The sequence below is a fragment of the Dasypus novemcinctus genome, chromosome 2 (assembly GCF_030445035.2).
Source record: "Dasypus novemcinctus isolate mDasNov1 chromosome 2, mDasNov1.1.hap2, whole genome shotgun sequence".
NCBI classification, from domain to species: Eukaryota; Metazoa; Chordata; class Mammalia; order Cingulata; family Dasypodidae; genus Dasypus; species Dasypus novemcinctus.
The window spans coordinates 185,899,412-185,923,813 of NC_080674.1; the positions used below are offsets into that span (position 1 = coordinate 185,899,412).

The window sequence follows — 24,402 nt, forward strand, 5'->3', positions numbered from 1 at the left end:
GCTGCAGGACATCACCCAGGAGGCAGGCAGGACAAAGTGGCCAAGGGAAAACCATGAGTTGCTCGCCCCTGTGGCTGGAAATGGAGGGTGGGTAAGCCCTAGCCTCAGGGCAAATAGCCTTGGTGGAACCCCTGGCTCTCACCAGCCCCCTGAGTGGGAGGGAGCAGTCCCTGGGAGGAAGAGGGGTCTAGCGGATGGTGGAGGGTGGTTTCCTTTCCGGTGGGTTTGGCCACCTGAGCCCCTTTTGAATCTCGGGAAGGATACCAGCCAGCACTGAGGTGGCCTCAGGGAGAGGGGAGGGGGAATCTGCCCAGACAGGCTGTCACGCCGAGCCACCCTGGGAGAGGGAGCTTGGTCAGGGAGGGGTGGAGACAGGTACTAGCCCGGCCCCTGAAAACTGGTAGAAGTCCAACTCGCTGAAGGGAAACGGGGCAGGAAGCCAGAGAAGCTTTCAGAAGCCTGATGGTCCTTCAGAGCTGCTGTAGTGCAGTGGGGGAGCTGCTCCCTGACATGCAGAAGACTGAGGGTATGAGTCCCAGGACCCCCTAAGAGAGGGTCCATGGAGAGATAAGGCACACAGCTAGCATCTTATGATAGCGAACTTACAGACCAAGTCTCTGTTGTTTTGTTTCACATTTTTGGGAGGAGATTTTTTTTTCTTTTTCCTTTATTTTATTTGCTAAAACTAGATATATTGCCTGAGGAACACAGGCCTCGGAGTGATTAACTGATGAACACCAGCAGCCTGAGAAGGTCCCTAGGGGCCTAAGAGGGGAGCCTGTTTTTCCTGGGTTGTTTCTTTGTTGCAGTTTCGTTGCTCATTTGTTCTTTTCCCTGTTTTTGTTTCCTTTTTTTTTTCTTTTGCTTATTTTTTCAGCCTACTTTATTTCTCTTCTTTCCTTCATTTTTATGTTTTCTGACTTCTACTGCTTTTCTTTCATTCTACTACTTCTTTTTTGGTCTTCATTTTTTTCTTTTTCTCTTCCCCCCTCTTTTTTCTTTTTCCTCTTATTCTCTTCTCATCTGTCCGGCCTTTCCATTCAGTGACTTTTTTCTCTCTATTTTGTTTCATGTTTTATTTGTTTTCTATTCCACCTCTTTTTATTCTTATTCCTTTGTATTTTTTATGATTTTTTACTCATATTACTTAGTTCCCTAGCTCATATATGGTTCCTCTTCTACTTTTTTTATATTATTATTATTACTATTATTATTTTTCTCTTCTTAGCTTTTTCCTTTATTCTGGCCCTACTATTTTTTCCCCCAAGGGAATACAGACAACTGCAAGGATATAGAATAAGAGGAACCAAGTATTAAAAGGTAATCTTACCACACAACAAAGAAACAACAAAATAAAACCTAGGGTAGAAAGACAACCTAACCAAAAAAATCAGTCCATCAAGATAAAAAGATGCCTAAGACACCAACAAAAAGTACAAGCCATACTAAGAAATGGGAAAACATGGCCCAGTCTAACAAACAAACTAAAAACAGGAGGAGATGCAGAACATGGAAGAACTAATCAAAGATATACAAACAAATATCATGAATCAACTTAACGAAGTGAAAAAAAAGATAAAGGACGTTAAGAAGACACTGGGGGAACGTACTGAAGAAATTGTAAACATACATAAAAAGATAACAGGTCTGATGGTGATGAATGGCACAATACAAGAAATCAAAAATACCTTGGAAGCACATAGCAGCATATTTGAACAGGCAGAGTAAAGAATCAGTAACGTGGAAGACAGTACATCTGAAATCAGACAGACAGTAAAATAGATAAAAAGATAGAAAGAATTCAGCAGGGACTTAGGGATTTGAATGACAAAAAAAAAAGCACAAACATGCATATGTAGCATTCCAGAGGACAAAGAGAAGGGAAAGGGGGCAGAAGGAGTGTTGGAGGAAATAATGGCTAAAAATTTCCCAACTCTATTGAAGGTGATGGATGTACATGTCTAGGAAGCACAGCACACCCCAAACAGCATAAATCCCCACTAGCCTACTCCAAGACATATATCTGTCAAATTGTCCAATGTGAAAAACAAAGAGAGAATACTAAAAGCAGCAAGAGAAAAGAGATCCATCACATACAAGGGAAGTACAATAAGATTGTGGATTTCTCATCTGAAACCATGGAAGCAAGGAGGCAGGGGTATAACATAGTTAAGGTGTTAAAAGAAAAAACTGTCAGCCAATAATTCTGTATCCAGCAAAGCTGGCACTCAAAAGTGAAGGAGAACTCAAAATATTCACAGATAAACAGAAATTATGAGAGTTTGTCAACAAGAAAACTGCCCTTCAAGAAATACTAAAGGGAGTTCTGCAGGTCGAAAGGAAAAAAACAGAAGGTTGGAGGAGAGTGTAGGAAAGAAAATTATTGTTAAGAATAACTAAAAAAATAAAAAGAGAAACAAAAACATCAGACATGCATAAACCTAAAGAAAATATGGGTGAGTAATTCCTTGACAATAATAACATTGAAAGTTAATGGATTAAACTCTACCATTTCCTAAATCAAGATCTACAGGATCAAATTTAAAAACTTTTGCATCTCAAAAGAGTTTGTCAAGAATGTAGGAAGGCAGTCTACTCAACAGGAGAAAATATTTGGTAACCATATATGTGTAGGGGCCTAATATCTAGCATATATAAAACCCATTTAAAAAACGGGCAAGAGATTTGAACAGATGCTTCTCCAAAGAAGAAATACAAAAGGCTAAAAAGCACATGAAAAGATGTTCAACATCACCAACTAACTAGCTAGTAAGGAAATGCAAATCAAAACTGTAACGATATATCATCTTACACCCATTAGACCAACAGCTATTTAAAAAAACAGAAGACTAAAGCGTTGGATAGAACGTGGAGGAATGGGAACCCTCATCTACTGCTGGAGGGAATGTAGACTGGCACAGCCACTGTAGAGGACAGTTTGGTGGTTCCTAGGATGCTAACAGTAGAATGGCCATAAGATCCAGTAATCCCACTGCAGGGTATATACCTAGGAGAATTGAAAGCAGGGATATGAACTGGTATATGCACACCAACGTTCACAGTGGCATTATTCACTATTGCCGAAAGGTGGAAGCAACCCACATATCCATCAACAATGGATAAACATACTATGGTATATACATACAATGGAGTATTACTTAGCTGTAAGAAGGAGTGCAGTATTAACACATGGGATAATATGGATGAATCTTGAATACCTTATGTTGAATGAAGCAAGCCACACACTGAAGGACAAATATTACATGACCTCACTGATATGAATTAAGCAAATTGAGCAGACTCACTGAGCTAGAGTCTGGAAGATAGGTTTACAGGAGGCAGAAAGGGAGAAGAGGGTTGTGAGTCAACACCTATATGGGCAAAAACTATGATAAGGTGGAAGGACGTAGGTGTGCAGTGGAGGGGCATGACGGGTGCAATGATGCTGTTAGATTGGGCCGTGCTGGTCTGTGAGATGGTAGGGGGTGGGGGTGTGGATTGGTCTGTCTGTAGAACTAGGGGGAAGGTTAGGGGAGGGAGCAGGTGAACTCTGGGGATTCACAGGTATCTGGTTGAAACTACAACATTGGGAATGTTCTTTTGGCAAATATGACAGGGAAGGGCTATTGGTTTAGGGTGTTGGGTGGGTGGCACATGGGACAGGGCACACCTGGGGCAGGTTTCTAGGGAGTGTGTGAGTGCTCATCATGTCATAGTGTACTGCATCATGAGTGGAGACCCATACAATGAGCGGGAAGGTGTGGGACTCCCACCCTGGGGAGGCCTCTATGTTCTCAAAGAGAGGGAGGATTTAATCTAAAGGGCAGTCTAAACAGGTGTTGAAGCACTAACATGACAAAGAGGAACACCAAGACATCACGATGTAGGCACCATCCCTAACGCTGGGAGAGCAAAGGAAAGAGGTTGGGATGATTCAATCTTAGAGACTTGGAGGAAAGGGCACTGCTTGGCTAGTGTTGGTGTCTCTGAGCTTGGAAGAGAGGCCCCAGGCATCTAGGACCAAAACTCTGAGAATGGGCAATTTTTCAGTTTGCCAAAGGGCCACTGATGTGAAGTACCAGAAATGGATTGACTTCTATAATAGGAAATTTATTAGATGCATATAGTTCTGAAGTCATGAAATGTCCTAATCAAGGACCAACAGAGGTGCTCCCTCACCAAAGCTAGCCCTGGTGATCCTGACATCCTGCTACGTGGCAAAGCAAGATGGCAGGCAATCTCTGCTGAGATCTTTGTCTTCCTTCCAAAATCTTCCATCTCCAGAGCTCAGCTATGGGCAATCAGGCACAGGGCTTGTCTCTTTCTGGGCCTCATCTCTCAGTCTCTCAGGCTTCCTGTCTTTCTGCAGCTGTTGGCAAACCTGGAGTCCTCTTTCTCCATGACTGGGTCAGAATGGCAGAGCTTCCTTTTCCTGTGTGTGTCTTCATTTATATCAGACCCAGCAAGAGGGTGGAGACCCAACCTGAGTCACTCCTCACTGACATACTCCAATTGAAAGGGTCTCACATCCACAAGAATGAATTAGGTCACAAACATAATCTTTCTCTTTTTGGGATTCATCAAAGAATTTCAAACTGCCACAAGTGCCCAGTCTTTCAGCATGTTACCCCTTCCTCTTTCATTTTCCATCCCCCCTCTAGGTTTCCTATTGGCAAAGCCAAGCATAGAGCCATGTGGCAAAGCAGAAACGTAGTTTGCAGAGTCCTAGAATCACAAAGCAGAGTCAGAACATTGAATCTGAGAGCCAAATTTTAATGACCAGCATGAAACCGTTCACGTGACCAGGAGTTTCAGTGAGAATGTTTTGGCTGCAAGTAAACTCAAAACATAAGGCAATTGGTGATTTAATGAAAGGTTAATTAATTAAAGGTTATTGCTCACCAAAAGGCACTGGAGACTGCACACTGAAGCTTTAAAAATCTGAATTCTTGGCCCCATCCCTTCAGATTCTGATGTAATTGGTCTGGGGTGTGGCCTGAACATTGGAGTTGTTTTTTTTTTTAAAGCTCCCTGGGTGATTCTAAAGCACAACCAGGGTTGAGAGTGCTTTAACTAAAGTATAAACCACAATGTAAACACAAATGTTACCTTGTTTGAAAGCTACATCAGTTTCAGTAAATATGATACATCAGTTTCAGTAAATATGATATGAATAAGTTAAAAGATTATCGCTGTGGAAGAGAAAAGGTTTTATAATGGATATGGGGAGTACTGTATATTGTATATATGAATTACTGTGATCTAGGGCTCTTGTGAAGAGAAGCTCAATAATTAGGAAAAAAGAAAAAAAAGACAGGATGTAGAATTTTTCCAAATCAATATGTATTCTATATCTAACCTTTAAACTCATCGCTATATCCCATTTTTACTAGTAGTTCACAGAGTAGTTCAACAATGGCAGCGGAGGAATACTGGTATGGGATGTTATTGACAGGCAATATATGGCTGACAGGGAGTTATACAGGGCATGTGTCCAGGGTGCATGGAAATGTTTGGATATACTCACAGTGGAAACAATTAAAAACAACAGCTGAGGTGGGTCCTGGGTTCCTGGCCGGGGGGGTGGGCTCTGTCGTGGTCCCTAGGGGAGCAGCGGCAGTCCCCCAGGTGCAACAGTAAGGACAAGGAAGGAATGAGGGTCCAACAGTGACCCCTGATACTAATGACTATGCTTGTGAGCCTATACACCTGAAATAAGAACAAGGCCTAGAGCAGCACTGTGCCTAAGAGTTCCCTCCTGACAGCCTATGTGTTACTCAAATGTGGCCAGTCTCAAAGCCAAACTCAGCATGTAAATGCAATGCCTTCACCCCAGCGTGGGACATGACATCTGGGGATGAGCCTCCCTGGCACCAAGGGATCACTACCAAGTACCAGTTGATGACGTAACTAGAAAATGACCTTGAATTAAAGGTTCAACGCGGACCAGCAGAATATCCCTGTCTACATATAATAACAAGAGTTAAAAATGCTGTTTGACCTAAAGTAAGGGGGAAATGGAAAGGACAAATGAGTTTATATGGCTATGAGTCTCTAAAAAAGAGTCTGGAGGTTGTCAGAAGGATTGCCCTTATGCACACCTGAGCAGAGTCTCAGAGACAGATAAAGTAGATACAACCCCAGGTATTGGTCCTTTTGAGGGCTAAAGAGACCCACAGGTTCTATGGTCATGGCAGATGGGGTTCACTGCCATGTCAGTTGGCCCTTCTTTGGAGCTGGTGTTTCTGAGTGATGGAGCTGGACTCAGATGTGATCTCTTTTCACAAGCCTTTCATGCTACTTTACTGGAATTGTAGTTGGTGCTGGGGTTTAAGATATATCTAGGGGATTTGAATCTCTGGACTGACAATATGATAGCCAGGCCCTGAGCCTCAACAGACTTCAGCTCCTACACTCTGATTTATTGGACTTACCCCACTCAGCTAACATGGAGTTGAAGAATGTCAACCACCACACCATGGAGCCTACAGTGCCTACATCTGAAAGCAGGAGGATTGCATCCAGTATCCATGTGGAATCTAAGCCCCCTCTTGACATAGATGTGGAATGGACACAACCAAGCCAAGGTCCACAGGAAGGAGGAATACAGTAAGGATTAGAGTGGACTTAATGATATTCTATTCATGAACTATTGTGGTTAATAATCGAGAAAATGTGGCATTGGTGTGGAAAAAGTGGCCATGGTGGCTGCTGGGGGCGGGGAATGGGAGGAAGAGATGAGATGTGGAGGCATTTTCAGAACTTGGAGTTGTCCTGGGTGGTGCTCCAGGGACAACTGCCGGACATTGTATGTCCTCCCATGGCCCACTGGATGGAACGTGGGAGAGTGTGGGCTATGGTGTGGACCACAGGCCATGGGGTGCAGCGATGCCCAGAGATGTACTCACCAGATGCAATGGATGTGTCAAGATGATGGGGGAGAGTGTTACTGTGTGGGGAGTGGTGGGGTGGGGGCAGTGGGGGTGAATGGGGACCTCATATTTTTTTAATGTAATATTTTTTTAAAAAATGAATAAATTGAGTAGAATTTGAAAAACAAATAAAATAAAATATAAATAAATAAATAAAAAAGAGAGTGCTTTAAACTAAAACCTAGTTTAAAGGATCTTTGATAAACCCACATGAAAATCCACTGTGACAGTTGGGGGCTTTCTGTGGATTCCAGAAAGGATCATGTTCTTGGAGCCAATCCATTCCTGTGGGCGTGGGACCCTTCCATTGGAGTGGATTCAGTTGGGGGCCTCTGATTGGATGGCTTCAGTGAGGCATGGCCCAGGGTGGGTCTTGGCCTTCTTGCTGGAGTCCTTTATAAATGGAGCACTGAAAGCAGACACAGAAAATAAGCAGTGGAGATAGAGAAACCCCAAGAGGCTGAGAGAAAGGTCCCAGAGGCCAGAGGCTGAAGTCAGCAGAGCACAGAGGCTCAGAGAGACTCGAAAAGAGGAGGTCTGGAGGAGAGGGGAGAGACAAGCCCTATGCTGGTCACCCACAGATGAGCTTGGGGAGAAAGTGATCCTGGAGGAGAAGGCAGAGACCAGAGAGCCGCCACTGTGCCTTGCCACGTGGCAGGAGTCCAGGATCACAGCAGCTGACCTTTGGTGAGGCAGCATCTCTGATGATGCCTTGATTTGTACATTTTCACAGCCTCGGAACTGTAAGTTTTTAACCTAATAAATTCCCATGATAAAAGCAGCATTTTCTGGTATATAGCTCCTAGCAGCTTCTAGCAAACTAAACACCCACTGAGGCCTGCACTGTGCCTTGAGAAATGCCCTTGGTTGTTCCTCTGTCCCCTTTATCCCTCCAGCTTCCCTACTATGCCTGCCCCTTGCTTTGCCCCTCCTGCCCTTGGCCCAGGCCCCATCCTCTGCCTAACCTCAACCAAGGGGCTGGCAGGACCATGCTTCTTCTGATGAGTCTAGAGAAGATTCTGCCCCACGCCTCTCTCCTGGCTTCTGGGAGTGGCAGGCAATCTTGGGTGATCCTTAGCTCATGCAGCATCTTTCCACTCTGCCACTGTCTTCACGTGCCTGGCTCGCCTGTTTCTCTGTCTCCCCCCTCCCCTTCTTATAAGGACTCCTTAGTCCAGTTTGGCCTCATCTTAACTAGCAGCATCTTCAAAGACTATTTCTGAAGAAGGTCAGATCCACAAACCAGGGGTTAGGACTTGAGCGTGTCTTTTCAGGCAACACAATTCAACCCATAACACCTTCTCTGACATACACCAAGAACGGGTTCGCTGGTCCTTCCTCTGGGCTCCGTGTCGGACTGCTTACTCTACCCAGTTCCTGCCTCTGCTTTGCTCTCTTCATCACTAGACTGTGAGCACCATGATGGCAGGGGCTGTGTCTAATTCAGCTCAGTGTCCTCAGTGCCTGCGTGGGGCTTGACACAAAATGAGCACCAGGAAACACCATGACTGAATAAACAAGCAAATGGGGCACAAGGGGAAAGCAGGAGGTTTAGCTTGGTTGGCAAGTGGATCTATTATACTGTTTGGCTACAAGAAGTGATTTATCTTTTTTTTTTTTTTTTAGGAGGTACCAGGGATCAAACCTGGGACCTCGTACTTGGGAAGCAGGTGCTCAACCATTGAGCTACATCTGCCCCCCCAACGAGAGTTGGTTTTGTCATTTGTTTGCTTTGTTTTTAGGAAGTACCAGGGATTGAACCCAGGACCTCATACGTGGGAAGCAGGTGCTCAACCACTTGAGCTACATCCACTCCTTTTCATTTTTAATCTGCCAAAGTAAGAGTTACCTGAATGCAGATTTTGTGAGACAGTTTCACACGCAAGAAGCAAATTTAGTCAACTGTGGCATCAATCCAACCCACAGATGTCTTACTGATGGTCTTACTCTGTGTATAAACATATTAATTTGGCTGTCAACATTCCAAAGATGGGACATTTTACATGAAAATCCAGATTTCTGGCTTCTCTTGAAACAAATCAGAAGCCGTGGCCCCCATGGAGCCCCTATCTCCCATGGTAACAATTTGCTGGGCTCAGTGGACTTGGCCACCTTGGGTGGGTACACCCTCTCCTCTTCACTTGCCTCCAGCCGTCTGCTGATCTCATTACCAATACCCTTGCAGGCCTTTGACCTTCAGCCTCTGATTTAGATCCACCTTGTGGGTGGTGATTAGGATACGCCCCAAGCTGTGCTGTCCTCTTAAGCACATTGTTCTGGTTTGCTAGGCTCCCAAAAGCAACCTACCAGAAAATGGGAAATGATTAGCTTACATGTTTACAGTTCTCAGGCCATGAAAATGTCCAAATCAAGGCATCAACAAGAAGCTACCTTCTTCCTGGAGACTGGCTGCCAGTCACACGGCAAGACGTATGGCAGAGTCTGCTGGTCTCTGCCTTCTCTTCTGGTTTCTTTGCTTCCAGCTTCCTGCTTCTGTGGCTTTCTATGTCTGAATTCTATTCTCTTATAAAGGACTCCAGTAAAAGGATTAAGACCCATAATCTACACAGATAACCTGCATTGTGCTAGATGCTGAGGATAGTTAGTGGAATAAAGTTTCTTAATATAGAGAGTTTATGGGGGAGTTGATGTAGCTCAAGTGGTCGAGCTCTTGCTTCCCATACACAAGATCCTGAGTGTGATTCCAGGTGCCTCTGAAACAAACAAACAAACTAGCAAATGAAAAAACCAGCTTGCACTGGGGAGTGGATGTAGCTCTGTGGTTGAGCACCTGCTTCCCATACACAAGGTCCTGAGTTCAATCCCTGGAACCTCCTAAATATAAACAAACAAATAAATAAATAAATTTTTTAAGTTTCATGGTCTAGAGAGAAGATAGGACTATAAAAATATAGTTTAATATAATGAGATAAGGGCCAGCAGAGAGACTTATGAATTTATGTGGGAGCCAGGAAACTGGGATACTACTAAGAACGGCTCTACATCATAATGGTTCACTGTGGGTCAGGTGTCGCCCTAATCTCTGTATGTCCACAAGCTCACATATTCTCTGCAATAGCCACATGAGATAGACGTTATCCTTAGCCCACGTTAGAGATAGAGAACTGGTTGGTTTGGGGTCGCATAGCCAGACAAGCAGAAGTAGAATCAGAACCCCATTTGGCCCAACCCCGGAGCCTGTGTCCCTGTGAAATGTGCCACTGCACAAAAAGCTGAAACTCGTGCATAGATGAATGGAAGTTTGACGGGTCAGAAAAGAAAATACTGGAAGGAAATATGCTGAAATTTTAACAGAAAAATCAGGGGATGGGAGGGAGAATTGAATGTGCGCACATACTTTTCAAATTTGTATGATGATGTATTTCTTTCATCATCAAAAATGACTTTGCTTATATTGTCTGGAAAGTCAAAGCTTTCATTAGAAAGTTTATTTAAAAGAAAAAGAATTAATTCTCACCAGATTTCCTATTCCACCGTGAGAAAACCTTCATCTTGTGATACGCTCAGCAAGATCTTTCCTCAGGTCACTGAACTTATACTATGCTCAGAAATGCCCCCCATCTTTGCTGACTTAGCATCGTTTTGTTTTTCTGTGCCCAGAAAGGTTCAAAGTCCATATTAATATGCAAGGGTTTTGCAACCTTTGTCAATGCAAGCTTAGCAAGAATTCCCAAGCACTAGGTTTCCTTATCAACAAAGCAGAAAAATACCATGTTAGCTTCATGGAAGCTGCTTCTGAAAAATCTTCACTTAAAGGGATGGTGGGAACACAATGTGGGCATCAACTTTTTGTTTTAATTCTCTCTCATTTCTTTTTCCTTTGTCCAACCTCCTTTTCCCACTTTTTCCAATTCAGTTGTCCTCAGCTCAAATGTTACCTCCTCTGTGAATTTCTCAATCAATCAGGGATAGAAAGCCAACTCAAATGGCTTAAGATTTTTTACAGTATGGGGGGTAGGGGTGGGGTTTACAGGCTCATAATTGCAAAGCCGCTGTGGTTGGTTTATGGATTTCACATCAAGCTTGGCTGAGCCCCAGGCCTGAAATGACATCACCCAATCTGTCTGTCTCACTGCTCAGGTCTGTTGCAGTTCTGCAGACTGGTAGAAAGGGCAGCCCAGACAGCCCCTGGTCCACGTTCTCCCAGCTTAACAATCCCAACGGGGGGAAAAAAATTTTTTTAAGACTCCTGTTTCCCTGTCAAGGTACCCATGACTATGGCAAATATGGAAAGATAAAGTCTCGTGATTGACAATCTGACCAGGATCCAATGAAGTGAGGGAAGGGTTGGAAATGCAAAAAAAACAAAAAAACAAAAAAACATGTGGCAGAATGGGCAGGAGGAGAAATGTCCCTGATTCTCCACCTCTCCATATATCCATACCTATTTACAATGTCCTGTCACAGCTCCCCCCATCATGAGGTGGAATCTCTTTCCTCACCTCCTGAATCTGGCCTGGTCTTATGATTCACTTTGCCCAAATAGGATGCAGCAGAAACAATGCAGTGCCATTTCCAAGGCTCAAGAGGCCAGGAGCACATCTACTTTCCCTCTCCCGACTCGGCCTTGGTCATGTGTACAGAGCTGGGCTAGCCTGCTAGAGGAAGCAGACGTGAAGCCACGCCAGGTCTGCCCAGTTAGACCAACCTAAGCCCCCGACCGTGAGAGAGCCCGGCCAAGATCAGCAAGGCGCAGAGCCAGTCCATGGATTCACTGACAGAAGTACATGTGGATGGCGGTAAGCCCCTGTGGTTTCTGCTTCTCTGCAATGTAGGGTTCCTGTGGCCACAGATAGCTGTTCTACTTTGTATCTAGTATAACTCTCTGGTATCCCCACTTAGCAAGAAAGGTAGTCAATCCCTCCTCTGTGCTTTCATAGCACTTAATTATTTATCCCGCATTTATACTGTTGCAATTGTCATGCTGAAGTGGAACGATATATTGCAAATACTTGTTCCCTTGTCTACTCCTCTGACCCATTAACTCTTTGAAGGAAGGAACCTTTTTTTTTTTTTTTAATATTTGAGTTCAGCACTTGGCACAGGGCATAGTAAAGGGCTGAAGCTGTTTAAATAATCATAAGGATTCTAAGGATGGGCATACCACCCCAAAGCATCTGTGAAACCTGTGCTAAGTGCCCCAATCACCAGCCAGGTTGAATATCTTTTCTTATGCTTCTGAACCATTTGTTTTCCCTTTTCTGTGAACTGCCTGTATTCATGTCTTTTCCATGTTTTTCTATCAGGTTGTTTGTCTTATTAACTTGTAAAATTTTCTTATATTTTCTGGATATGTGTTCATTGCCAGATACATGAGTTGAAAACATTTCCTCTCTGTCTGTGAACAGTCTTTCACTTTTACTATGGCATCATTGATGAGTGAGTTTTTCTGTTTTAATGAACTTCGACTTAGCAATCTTTTCTTTAGAATGTCAACCTAGGAACAACAAATTAAGCTGTAAGGCAATAAAGGCATTTACCTGGGGTCTTAGAATTGCAATTGGGGGAGCACAAATTCAGGTAGCAGCAACCCAAATCAAGTCTTATCTTGGCATTTTGAGGCAAGGGTGTATAAGGGAAAAGAAGATGAGACATTGTTTGTGGTTGGTGGATATTTGTGAGTACTACATCCTTCAGGTTAGGTAGTTAACTGAGTTTGTTATCTTGTGGTTTATTCTATGATGTCTTTAGGGCAGGATTTTTAACAAGGGGTCTGCGAGCTTAAATTTAAATTAAAAAAATTATTATTGTGGGGACGTGTTGGTGTGGGTGTGATATATTTATTAAATAATTTACCGTACAGGTAGACATAGTAAGGGGTCTGTGTTTCTCACCTGACTGGCAAAGGGGGCCATGAAACAACAACAACAAAAGATTAAGAACCCCTGCCTTGGGGTTTTCAGGAACACTGTTGCTTGAAGCTTTGCGTACATGCACAGTTTGTGATATCTGGCTGAGACCAGAGTACTCTCCCAAACGACCTTGCAACTCCATGTTAAATCTCTTAGCCATAGGAACTCTACTTTCCTTTATTTCTTTTAACAATATTTTCGTTCTTTTTGTGGTTATTTAAGAACGCCTCCTCTCTTCCAGGGTCATGAACATATATACCCTCCTAGATTGTCTGTCTAAATTTGGACGTCTTGTTTTTTACAGTTGGGTCTTTAACGGTCTAGAGTTTTTTGTATGGCATAAGGTAAGGATCCGATTGTCCCCGCATCCTTTAAAGAATATCTAACGTTCTCCCTTGATCTGAGAGGCCAGCGCATAACGGGTTTCTGTAGGTACCAAGGCCCACATCCAGTGTCTGTCTTTGGATTCATCAAACTATTTGTTTTTCCTGCAAAAGATGGTATCTTATTTAGTATCAGCTTGCAAGTTTCATGTCTGTAAGCTGAGTCACTCCACCTGCTCTTTGTTCAGACTCATCCTGGCTATTTCTGGCTTTTTATTTCTCCACGTGCATCTTACAGTCAGCTTGTCAAGCTCTCCCTGCACACGCTCATACACACTAGTGTCACAACTGTGTTTGGAATTGCATTATATTAGAGGTTAATTTGGGAAGACAACAGCTTTTAAAATGGCATCTTCCTATCATGAACATGACGTATTTTATCATTTACTAGATTTCATCTGCCTCCAGAGTATGCCCAGAACCCAATCCTGCTCCACCACCTCCAACCCGGTCTAACCCCATCAGCTCCCCCGGGCGTGCCCCGGCAGCCTCCCCACCGTCCTCCTGCCTCCGCAGTGCCAGGCCTCGGGTCTATTCCCCATACAGCAGCCCGAGTGATTCTTTTATTTTTTTTATTTTATTTTATTTTTTTATTATTTTATTTTACTTTATTGACTTTGTAATAATATTACATTAAAAATATATGTATGTGAGGTCCCGTTGAACCCTACCACCCCCACCCCACCTCTCTCCACCCCAGCAACACTCCCTCCCATCATCATGACACAGCCATTGCATTTGACAAGTACATCTCTGGGCACCCCCGCACCCCATGGTCAACGGTCCACACCATGGCCCACACTCTCCCCCATTCCATCCAGTGGGCCCTGTGAGGATTTACAATGTCCGGTGATTGCCCCTGAAGCACCATCCAGGGCAGCTCCATGTCCCAAAGACGCCTCCACCTCTCATCTCTTCCTGCCTTTCCCCATACCCATCGTCCACCATGTCCACTTTTCTCAATCCAATGCCACCTTTTCTATGTGGACATTGGATTGGTTGTGTCCATTGCACCTCTATGTCAAGAGGAGGCTCAGATTCCACCTGGATGCTGGATGCAATCCTCCCACTTTCAGTTGTAATCACTCTAGGCTCCATGGTGTGGTGGTTGTCCTTCTTCAACTCCATCTTAGCTGAGTGTGGTGAGCCCAATAAGTCAGATTGTAGGTGCTGGAGTCTGTTGAGGCTCAGGACCTGGCTATCACATTGTCAGTCCAGAGATTCAAATCCCCTAAATATATCTTAAACCCCAACACTAACTGCACCTCCAGCACATTAGCATGAAAGTCTTATGAAGAGAGATCCCATCTGAGTCCAGATTCGTCACACATAAACACCATTTCCAAAGAGGGGCCATCTGACCTGGTAGTTAACCCCATCGGCCATGACCATAACTCCCATGGGTCTCTTTAGCCCTCAAAGGAACCAATATCTGGGGGTTGTATCTGCTTTATCTGTCTCTCTGACTCTGCTCGAGTGATTTCTTTTAAAGACCTAAGTCAGGTCATGCCACTTGTGCCACCTGAAAATCACCTCGTACCATCTGTGGGGCCACACTTTGGGAAGTGTTGGTTTAAAGGAATTAATGAGTGAATGAATGATGCATGCACACTCTGTGCAAGACCCTGAGAACAAAGAAATACGTAGTTCAATTTGGGAAACCAAAATGGACAACGACAGCTTTAGCCTGAGCAGGTTCCGCTCCCCGGCGAGGATGGGGCGCGCCCAGAAGGGGCGGCGCCCGGGCCCGCGGCGAGACGGGAGGGCGGCGGCCCCTGCCCGCGGCGCCCAGCGCGGGGCGCGCTCCCACCGCACGAGGTGGCATCCCGGGCCGGGGCGCGCGCCCGTGCGCCCGGAGACGCGCTCCGAGGACGCGCGCCGGGGCGGCGGCGGCGCGCGGGGCCGGCGTGGCGGGCGCGGCTCTTCCGGTGGTGGCGGAGCGGCGCGGAGCGGGACCTGGGAGCGGCGCGCGCGGCGGCCCCGGGAGCGGTGAGTCGCGGGAGGGGGCCCCGGCCTGCGTGGATGGGAGGCGCGCGGGGAGCCTCGCCGGGGCGCGCGGGCCGCCTGCGGGGACACCCCGGGCTCGGAGACGCCCCCGCGCGGAGCCGCGCCCGGCACGGGGTCCCTGCGCCTTGGGGACCCCGTGGGGGACCCCTGCGCCCGGCAGACCCCGGCCCTGCCCCTGCCTGACGGCTCCCACCCCCGGCACCCTGAGCCCCGCGCGCGCGCGCTCGGCCCCCGCGGCGGCGCCGGCCTCGCGCCCGAGGCAAGGGGCCCGGCCCCTCCCCGTGCCCCGCGCGCCCCCCGGGCTGTGCCCGGCAGCGGCGTGACGAAACCCGCCGCGGGGAGGCGGCCCAAGATGGCCGCCGCGGGACGGGCCACGGCGCAGCGCGCGGGCCGCGGGGGACCGCGCGCCCCGAGGGGACCCCGGCGCCTGCCCTGGGCCGCGCTGCCGAGGAGGCGCGAGGGGTGCCGTCAGGTCGATTCTTGGCACAGGGTAGTCGCTCCCGGCCCGTGTCCAAACACGCCTTCCTCCCTGCCTTTCCCAGTGTCTCAAGTCTCAAACCCTCCCTGAATGATGATAACCACAATATCGACGGTGTATGTCCCAGGCGATTTGTCCATTCACTTTTACATTCTTCCAGCCCTGCCAAGAATGTCCCCATAATCCCGATGAGGAAACTGGGCCTCAGAGAGTTTGAGTAACCTGCCCAAGGTCACACAGCTGACCACAAAGCAAGGTCATTTGAGTCTCTGCTTAAGGGCTCCCTCCTCAAAGATGCCCTCCATTGCCTATGCTGTCTAAAATTGCCTCCCCTCCTGCACACATCCTTTGTTACATTATCCCTAGTTATTTTTTTCTTTAATGGCCTTTGTCACCAGTGGAAATTAACTGTGTTTGCTTGCTTCTTTAATTCTCTCCATATGAACAAGACTTAATGTTTGTCTTGTTCACTGTCTGTCCCCCACACACACACCTAACGATGGCCTGCACAAAGTAGGCTCCCAGGGAATATTTGTTGAGGGCCTGAATGAAAAAGCCCAGCCCTCCCTGACTCCAGGGCCCAGGCACTTGGCCACTCCAAGGGCAGCCCAGCTTCTGAAGCCCCAGGGCATTTTATTCTGTATTTGCTCACATTCCTAATCCCTCTTCTGCCTTGTCTTCTACGCTTTGACTCGGGTGCCCATGGATTTTATCTTTCTTTGTCCATCCCCAGGTTACTGAGCTGCTTCTGTGTTCCAAGCTTTGTAATAGCAGGTGCAAGGTGGGGTATGCAGGTGATTAAGGAGGCCTTGCAATTCTTAGGGTGCTGGATGCACACTTGATATGTATGATACATGAGAGGAACTGTTTGGGGCGGGGAGGGATAAGTGGAGGCTCTCCCAGACATTCCAGCGCCTTGAACAGGTTCTTTTCCTCTCTCAGAACTACAGTGTCTCAAAATAAAGGTGTCTGGAGATATGAAGCTACCAGTTCCCATCCAGCTGTGATGTAAAATTGCTCTGCATGTATATTCAAGGATTATTCAAGGCTTACAGGGTGTACAGGCCTTCAGGAAGGTGATGCTATCTGTGGTTGTGATGGAGGAAACGTATAGCAAATGGTGGCTATGATGCAGGGTCAGTAAAATGTTCAGAACACCCTCAATGGCCTGTGATCGTTTTATGGAATTCCATGACGATGGGTGGAGAACTGTAGATAGCTGCCATCTTTGTCATCCGGGAGGGAAAACCTCTTGCCCCTCGCCGTTCCCTGCACAGAAAGCCGAGAGGACAAGCCAGGGCGGGGTTGGGGTGGTGGAGGCAGAGGTGACCATTCGAGCAGACCCACCACCCGACTTCTTTGCCCTCTGATGCCTTAGAATGAAACATGGCATGTACCCCCTACTCGGCAAGCAGCAGTGAGTGGCATTTAGTTGAAGTATAAGCATGGGTGAGACCAGCCTTTCACTTGAGGCCAAAGGTAAAATATCAGCCGCAGCAAGTCATTAAGAAAAAAAAAAGACTTGTCCAAGAAGTGAAAAATGGACTCTGTGCCTCTCCTGCCTGAGAGGATGGCAGAGCAGGCGACCAAGTCGGTGCTGTGTGTCCGTCTGGGTAACACTTGTCGGTCACCCATCGCAGAAGCGGTTTTCAGAGAACTTGTAACTGATCAAAATATTTCAGATAATTCGTGGATAGACGGTGCTGCCACATCCACCTTTGGGATGGGAAACCCTCCTGGTTATCGAGGCAGATTGCGCCATGGTATCCCTCTGAGTCACACTGCCCAGCAGGTCACCACAGAAGACTTTGCCACGTGTTATTACATGCTGTGTAGGGATGAGAGCACTCTGAGAGATTTGAAGGAAAAGGTAATCAAGTTAAAAACCGCAAAGCTAAAATTGAACTCCCTGGGAGCAATGGTCCACAAAAACAACTCATTACTGCAGATCCCTGCTATAGGAGTGACTCCAGCTCTGAGACTGTGTACCAGCCGTGGGGTAGGTGCTGCAAAGCATTTTTGGAGAAGTCCCAGGGAAACTGTATCCATTCATTGCTGAAGGCCAACAAGGGTGAACATCTTTCCAGTGATGTTTTAGGTTTTTCACTCAGTGTGTTACAGGGTAATGTTTCATGGCTCAAGGACACAACTGTTTTGTTTTGTGTTTCAATGGACTTACTATTTATTTTCTTAAAAAATAACTGTGATGGAAATCAGTGTTGTGTTTGGCAGAAGAATTGATAAAAATCCCTGGGGTGTGGATGTAGCTCAAGGGGTTGAGCGCCTGCTTCCCATGTACAGGGTCCTGGGTTCCATCCCTGGTACTTCCTGAAAAACAAAACAAACAAACAAATGAAAAGACCAACTCTCATTGGGGAGCAGATGGAGCTCAGTGGTTGAGTGCCTGCTTCTCATGTATAAGGTCCCAGGTTCGTTCCCTGGCACCTAAAAATCTTTGAATCGGTTAATACAAGGTACATTAAACTAGACCTCTTGTCTTGCCCCAATTACAAAAGTAGTGGAACAAACAAATAGTAGAACCACAAAGTATAATATTTTGTGTGTGTTTATTATAACACACTGATTTTCTTCCAGTGTTTAGCCTTAAGATGCTAATCCAGAGATAGCTAGCATTCTAATATGCTTAATTATGATCTTAATAAATAATGAAATAAAACATCACTTTAAGACCCAAGGCAATATCTGAGCCCACTGAGACTTTTAAATCTACCTCTTCAGTAAGTTGATCTGGATAACTTGATGGGAAAATGTCCGCTATTCACCTACACTACTTCTCATCTTTTTATCCCAGGACATTTTATTGAATCACATATTTCTAGTCAAAGGAGTTCACAGTCTTGATTGTAAGTACTCTAATTCACACATACACACACCTATAGTGCACACTTGTAGGTTAAAAGGATGGGAAAGAGAATGATTTGTGGAATTAATCCTTAGCATCTTTGATTATTCTTCATTTTTGTGTTTATCTAGTCTTTCATAAAGAAGTCATTTTTTTTGCTCCCATTTGGACCACTTTATCTCTGAAAAAGACATTGAATGTTGTTTTATAAATATGTTATATATTTATAAATATGATTATATAAATAGATATTTATATTTATATAAATATATATACTTATATATATTTATAAATATAAATTGTTTCATAAATAGATTTGTTTTTTAACCCAAATGTCATATATTGGCTTAGATGAGAAAACATAGTTTAAACATCTGGAGAAAAAGAATTCTAATATGTTGAAGTCCTTAAATATGTTAGGTCTTCCTTTATCAGAGTTTTGTTTATAGGAAACTCTAAGTAATTTCTCTGTACTTTGAGATACCTATAATCTCAAATTCTTTTGGATATTATATCAGAAAAGATTGCTTACAAAATAAATTGGGTGTATAAAAATACAACAGGAAAAATATACAACTAAAGGGAAAAAAGTGAAAAATCACTGGAATATGTATCAAACTTCCTTATTGGTACACAACTTAAGTGTTTTTTTTTTCAATTTGACTACTGTTAATTAGTAAAATAGTTTTACATTTTGTTATATATTAGGTTGGTGCAAAAGGAATTGAGGTTTCAGACCATGTATTTTAAATCATTATAACTAGGCTCAAACACATCTTTATTAATCAAAATAGGTACCACTACAATCAACACATTTTTGCCAACAAGAAATAAGTTTATTGATTCCTGTAGCATAAAAATCCGTGCTCAGGATTCGATGAACTCTTGGAAAGCATTTTCTGCATCCTGCTGGTTGTGGAAGCGTTTTCCTTGCAAACAGTTGTCAAGATGCTTGAAGAGGTGGTAGTCGGTTGGTGAGAGGTCAGGTGAATAAGGAGAATGAAGCAAAACTTCGTAGCCCAAATTGTTCAGATTTTGAAGCGCTGGTTGTGTGATGTGCAGTCGGGCATTATCATGGAAAAAAACTGGACCCTTTCTGTTGACCAGTGCCGGCTGCAGGCGTTGCAGTTTTCCATGCGTCACATCAATTTGCTTTGCATACTTCTCAAATGTAATGGTTTCACCAGGATTCAGAAAGCTGTAGTGGATCACACTGGCAGCAGACCACCTAACTGGGACATGACCTTTTTTTGGTGCAAGTTTGGCTTTGGGAAGTGCTGGGAGCTTCTTCTCAATCCAACCACTGAATTGATTGTCACCGGTTGGCATATATAATATCCACTTTTCACGGCACGTCATAATCCAATCGAGAAATGGTTCATTGTTATTGTGTAGAATAAGGGAAGATGACATTTCAAAACAAATTTTGGATTTTTGGTCAGCTCACGAGGCACCCGCTTATCAAGCTTTTTTACCTTTCCAGTTTGCTTCAAATGCCAAAAAAAACGTAGAAGGGTCAACGTTGATTTCTTCAGCAACTTCCTGTGTAGTTTAAGAGGATCAGCTTTGATGATTGCTCTCAATAGGTCATTGTCAATTTCTGATGGCCAGCCACTATGCTTCTCATCGTCGAGGCTCCCATCTTTGCAAAACTTCTTGAACCACTACTGCACTGTACGCTCATTAGCAGTTCCTGAGCCAAATTCATTGTTGATGTTGTGAGTTGTCTCCACTGCTTTATGACCCATTTTGAATTCAAATAAGAAAATTGCTCAAATTTGCTTTTTGTCTAACATCATTTCCATAGTCTAAAATAAATATAAACAGCAAGTAATAAGTCATTAGCAAAACAAAAAACAAAGTGAGAAATGCACTTTAAAATGATACATAACATAACCACATTTAAGAATGTATGCCGGGAAGCAGACTTGGCCCAGTGGTTAGGGCGTCCGTCTCTCACATGGGAGGTCCGCAGTTCAAACCCCGGGCCTCCTTGACCCGTGTGGAGCTGGCCCATGCGCAGTGCTGATGCGCGCAAGGAGTGCCGTGCCACACAGGGGTGTCCCCCACGTAGGGGAGCCCCACGCACAAGGAGTACGCCCCATAAGGAGAGCCGCCCAGCGCAAAAGAAACTTCAGCCTGCCCAGGAATGGTGCCACACACGGAGAGCTGACACAACAAGATGACGCAACAAAAAGAAACACAGATTTCCGTGCCACTGACAACAACAGAAGCAGCCAAAGAAGAACACGCAGCAAATAAACACAGAGAACAGACAACTGGGGGGGGGGGGGGAAGGGGAGAGAAAATTTTAAAAAAAGAAAGAAATCATGCCATGTTAAAAAAAAAAAAGAATGCATGCCAATATCAAATGGCAAATTTCAACAATGCAAAACTGCAATTGCTTTTCCACAAATGTAAATATCTTTCATTTGGTTATGTTAAAATATTCAACCGGATATATCCAAAAAATTAGTTTGGTAGTGTTTTGTTTTCGTTTTTGTTTTTGTTTGAAATATTTATTTTTTATTTATTTCTCTCCTCTTCCCCGCCCACCCCCCCAATTGTCTGCTCTCTCTGTCCATTCACTGTGTGTTCTTCTGTGACCACTTCTATCCTTATCAGCGGCACTTGGAATCTGTGTCTCTTTTTGTTGCGTCATCTTGTTGTGTCAGCTCTCGTGTGTGCAGCGCCACTCCTGGGCAGGCTGCACTTTCTTTCGCACTGGACGGCTCTCCTTACAGGCGCACTCCTTGCACGTGGGGCTCCCCCACGTGGGGACACCCCTGCATGGCACGGCACTCCTTACACGCATCAGCACCGTGCATGGGCCAGCTACACACAGGTCAAGGAGGCCCGGGGTTTGAACCTTGGGCCTCCCATGTGGTAGGTGGATCCCCTATCCATTGGGCCAAGTCCGCTTCCCTGGTAGTGTTTTTAAAATCATTTTTATAGACTGATGCTACCATCTAACAAGGAAAAAACTAACAGAATTTTTAAAATGTATTTACGCTCCACGACCCTAAGGTATTGCTTAAGAAACCCAAGCCCAAAGTTGATCTTGAGGCCTGTAATGTGAAGAATGAGAGTATTGTCCCATGGACTTTTTTTTTTAAAGATGCTTAGATCTCACAAAATACCAGAGATTCCCATATATGCTACTCCCACACCCCCCACTCCTCCCACATCAACAACCTCTTTCATCATTGTGGCACATTCACTGCATTTGATGAGTATATTTTGGAGCACTGCTGCACCACGTGGATTATAGTTTATGTTATAGTTTACACTCTCCCCCAATCTGTTCAGTGGGTTATCATGGCCTTTTAAAAGTCGATAGAAGGGTGAGCTCTTCCTGATTCTAGACAGGTCCCACTTCACACAGAACTATCCAGCAATAGGGGAAAACATCCAACAGGAAACCACTGCTGCATGGAAAGACCCTTTGAAAGGGTCTAATTCTTTGCGCAGGATTCGGTTTTCTGTTCTGGAATTCCATCACCTGGGTCGCCTCACCCACAGGAAAGCGATGTTGTGAAAAATTAGGCAGAGGACCAGAAATTAGTCAACTCATTTTTTAGGCTCCTTGAGTTAGTGTGATTGTTATTCCAAGACAGATCCCCTCAGGTCTCCAAAGGGTGAGAAGTGTGATAAAAGTCAGAGGCAAACACTTTGTCCAGGCTGTGCCACTTTGGGCATGGCTCTCAGTTTCTCTGGGTGACTCTCAGAAGGGTAGACTATCTTGGAAGGCTGTGAAGGAACATTTAGCTTGTTAATACTATGTGTGAAGCCCACTATCTCGGATGTGATGGACTGTCAGTCACCTAAAGCTCCCCTGGACAGAGGACACCAGTGACAGCGTCCAGTTGTTGCCCTAAATGAAACAAACTACCCTTTCTTACCTCTTTCAATTGCAACAATTGTAACCAACACCAAATGTCCATTGTAATAACCTAGTTGCCATTGTTAATCTTTGGGCCTCAGGGTTCAAGGTCTGTTCCTAACTCCCTGCTAAAGCATATTCCCCACTAACCTCTGTTCCCTGAATATGGGAAGGTACCCCACCCCCCATTTTCTTGGCCTGGTGCTAAAAATTTGAGATACAGGTTACCTTGGAGAAAAATTCTTTTTCTTCAATATTAATTCTGATATTTCTGATCATCCTCCCTTCCCTCTCCCCAAACTGCGTGGAAAACTGGCTTGATAAATGCTCTCTACCATTGTTTAACAATGGTGGGTGGTGCTCTCAGGCCGGGGGACAGGGCATGGGGGTCCCCTTGCAAAGCTGCAGCCGACTCTGTGGCCTCACCGAAAACGAAGGTCGCGTGCCTTCCCACCTACCGCACAGGATTGTTCAGGGGGATTTTATGTAAAAAGCACTTTGTCATTTATCATATACAGTGACAATTTGGGCTCATATTCTTCAGGGCTTTAATAATGACTCGGGGGGAGAAGATGGTGTTGCTTATTTCTAGTAGGCTGAGAGTAATAAATAATGCATCCTGCCACTCATTTTGGCTTTAAAATACAAATTCTATATGGGGACCTCATATTTTTTTAATGTAACATTAAAAAAACAAATAAAGACAAAAAATACAAATTATTTGCATTATTACAGATGTCAAAGCAGGTTTACTCCATTGTGATGTTGGGCATTTTTGAAAAGTGTAGATAGAAGGAAGCAGACTTGGCCCAGTGGTTAGGGCGTCCGTCTACCACATGGGAGGTCCGCGGTTCAAACCCCGGGCCTCCTTGACCTGTGTGGAGCTGGCCCATGCGCAGTGCTGATGTGCGCAAGGAGTGCCCTGCCACACAGGGGTGTCCCCCACGTAGGGGAGCCCCACGCACAAGGAGTGCGCCCTGTAAGGAGAGCCGCCCAGCGTGAAAGAAAGTGCAGCCTGCCCAGGGATGGCGCCGCACACACGGAGAGCTGACACAAGATGACGCAACAAAAAGAGACACAGATTCCCGTGCTGTGACAACAACAGAAGCAGACAAAGAAGAACACGCAGCAAATAGACACAAAGAACAGACAACTGGGGTGGGGTGGGGTGGGGGGGAAGGGGAGAGAGATAAATAAAATAAATCTTAAAAAAAAAAAAGTGTAGATAGATTTGAACACCAGATTGTCATCCATATACAGTCTATAATAAGATGATGATAGTGTATACAGAAAAATGTATACAGATTTGACCACCGAAGTGTCACCCATAGCACAGTCTATAATAAGATTATTAGTAATCTAATAATCCAATTTAAGGTATCAGCAAAGTTGGATGCTATCCATATATAATATGCTGTGTATGTGAAGGGTGTCTTCAAGTGTGTTTGAGGAAATTTGGACTGTATTCATAGAAGGTATTTTATTTTTCAACCTACTGTTTGCTGTGTATTGGGTCTTTCCAAACCCAGGACCAAGCCAGTGCTGGATCCATGAGAGTAGACAATGAATGCATAAATTAATTTTGTTAATGAATGAGTGAATAGAAAGACTCTGAGAAATTTCTTTTGATGAGGCTCCATGCTGCTTATATTTACCAAAAATTCTTAGCTAAGAGGTGAATTTTAGCAGGGTTTTTTTCCATCTAAGAGATTATTTCTGTCCCCTTTTAGGGGTCAGTTTATGTATCAACATATATAATATATAAAATAATTCCTTTGGGAGTGACTCATTTAAGTATAGTATAATGCTATACTTATTCATGATATCGGATGGCTGATATCCTCAGTTCACTCTAAGTGGGAATGTCTTCAAATGATGATAAAGCCTTAAAGTAACTTTGCTTCTTAGTGCAGGTAGTATCAGTCAACCACCAAAAACTGGACCCTCGTCCTCCCCACCGCGGTGGCCGGGGCAGCCCAGTGC

At 44.8% G+C, this 24,402-nt stretch overlaps 1 protein-coding gene across 1 annotated transcript in view; it reads left to right on the forward strand.

Annotated features, from left to right (window-relative positions):
- The first annotated feature begins 15,041 nt into the window (after positions 1–15,041).
- The window catches only part of SFXN1 (sideroflexin 1), a 48,793-nt gene continuing 39,432 nt past the window's right edge, over positions 15,042–24,402 (forward strand). Inside the window, exon 1 of the mRNA XM_004449001.4 lies at positions 15,042–15,177. The gene's annotated coding sequence lies outside the window, so the exon portion shown is untranslated. The remainder of the gene's footprint in view (positions 15,178–24,402) is intronic.